Raw genomic sequence first — 2,746 nt, 5'->3', positions numbered from 1 at the left:
AGGCCACAATAATAGTGGGTTATCTGAAGAAGTTGTTAACTAGAGTCTTTTACAGCTTAGCCTATTAATATGGCTTTACATTTTATACCTCGTTTTTATACTTTTCTGCTGGATGGTTAAGACCAAGATAAAGCGAGACCTGTATAACAAGAAATGTAACTTTTGTATCTGACAAGGTCAGTCAACTCCCCTCAGGATTTATCCTGTACCCTTGTACTGTACTTTGTAGATCCTTTGTCAGTGTCAGCCATGTGGATGAGTCACTGCCATTTCTTGGCCAATGTGCTTTCTGTGAAAGCCTGAGAGAATGTTTTCTCTCCATGTGATTCTCCTTAGGCACACTCTACATCATCGATCACATTCCTCTGTGGCTCCATGATCTAACTTTGCAGATCAAAAATTGGAGAAAAGGAAGGGCTTCAAGGTCAGCCAACATTTTTCCCCTAGCCTTTCAAGGTCAGTGAAGGCTGAGGACATAGGAGAACCTGTATTGTGACATCATGTAACTCAGTTGTGCCCAAAATTTTCTGAACACAGAGATCTCTTAAAAGTGACTGTGGTTGTTACAGTGACATGAAATGCAGTAGTAAAATGAAGGAGATTTTTCCTTCTCTCTTTGTTTCTTTCTCTTTTTTCACTACTAGACATTAAATCCAAAGAATTCACTGAGCTCTATCCCTAGCACTTTAGTTTTAATTTTATTTTATGACAAACTCTTGCCAAGTCACTAAGTTACACAGACTGGATTTGAACTTGTGATCCTCCTGCCTGAGCCTCCCAAAACACTGTGGCTATAGGCATGTACCAGCATGCCCAGCTCTGTATTGCTTTATGGTCTACTTTTTTTCCCAATGTCCTTCAATAGAAATTTCATAACATGGTTTTTTAGCTTGAATAGGTTTTCTTATGGATCTGTAACTGACTTGAGCTCCTGAAATTATTAAATGAAGGAATTTCTTGGAACTGCTGCCTCTCTGGCAAAAATTCAGATTAAATATCAATTTACTTCATGCCTTAAAATAGCTTAAATAGTAATAATAATAATAATAATAATAATAATTTTTTAATAATACAATTTTCAGGTTCTATACCAAGATGTTTTTACCCTTATTAAATAATATAATATTGGGCACAGGGAGATATCTCAGTAGAATAAGGGCTTGCCTGGCAAGGACAGGGTCCTGAGTTCAATCCCTGGTTTGCAAAAATAAATAAATAATTCAGCATTATTTTATTAGTGATAGTATTATTTGGTCATTTCATGTAGCTAGAAATAATTAGAACCCGATTTCAAATCTAGGATTTTTGAGGCCAAATCTTTCCTCTCCTATGACTCTTCAGCTCTGCATCAGATTTTTTTAATCTCAGGGAATATTAGTAGCCAGGACTCAGTCTTTTCCACAGTCACTCCTTAGGCTAAGCATTAAGCACAAAGTAAGTCCTCATTAACTTGGTGAATGGCAGCTACAGGCATTGATTTACACTACCCAGAACCTTCAGTCATAATTTTTGTGAGATATTGGGCAAAGTTACCATACTGAATTCAGCTCATCATTTTTAAATGTGCATAGTTAAATAATGAGAGCCTGAAATTTCCTTTTAACTTGACATTGACATTGAAAATGTCTAGCCTTTATTATAGTATTTATTTTAATATATATAATAATATATACTTCAGCAGTTAGGCATAGTAATAAACATCTGGAAGCTCATGGCTACCACTTTGAACACCTCTTGTAATTACAGAGGCCAAAGGTGACCTGTGTCAATTTAATGATTTCTCAGTAAATTTAGTATGAAAATATTTATACAAGTTTTTTTTTCCTAATGTACACGTTTTTGGGGTGGAATACATACATTGTTGTCCCCATCACCCCTCCCCACTGTGAGCACTGGTGTTGGACACAGTGCACGTTCTTACGTTCTTACACCAGTTATCTCTTGTGAGCCTCATCAGCATTTTAGAAAAAAACATTAGAGCTTCATTTGATTGATTGAGAAAGGCTCAGAAATGCTAAATTCTTTTCTGAAAGTTGCATCACCAGTATTAGAGCTGGAACGTGGACTTCCTTCCTTTGGATAGATCAGGTCATTTTTCCTAAGTTTGTATTATAAATCAGTGATCAGGCTAGTAGAAGCAACCTTGCATACTTTTTAGGTTCTTTTTTTTTTTCCTGATGCTTAGTATGCATCCTTGATCACCGAGTGATCAAGAAACGTTTATTGATTGAAGCCAAGAGCCTGATGTTTCTTCTCAATGTTTCTTCTTAAAAATCAATATTCCAAAAAACTAGACAAGGCCACTGAACATATCATAGTTTTCATACACCATGAACAAAGAAAATTTATCTTTGCAAGGATCATTATCACTATGTTAGTGATACCAAGTAATGATGCTGGCTTGATTACAACCTCATACTATAAGACTGAGGACTGGTCATAAACTTACTTTGAAAATTTATGATATACTTTTACTGTTTTCTGCAAAGAATTGTTTTCCTTGATAATATCATAAGTGTAGCCCCAACAGAATTATTAGAAAGAAATAATCACCTAAAGCTGAGATACAGTGGTGCCTCATTTCTCGAACTCAATTCTTTCCACGATTCTGGTTTCAAACTGATTCGGAGGAGAATCGAATCAGATTTCCCAATAGGGGCAACATAAACCTAACGATTGAATTTGATTTGGTTATCATCCAATTCAATTTGTGACCACAATAGTGGAAAGAATTAGGTCTACGAGC

The sequence above is a fragment of the Octodon degus genome, unplaced genomic scaffold, assembly GCF_000260255.1.
Source record: "Octodon degus isolate 3935 unplaced genomic scaffold, OctDeg1.0 scaffold00159, whole genome shotgun sequence".
In the NCBI taxonomy this organism is placed as follows: domain Eukaryota; kingdom Metazoa; phylum Chordata; class Mammalia; order Rodentia; family Octodontidae; genus Octodon; species Octodon degus.
Note: the sequence above shows the minus strand (reverse complement) of the source record.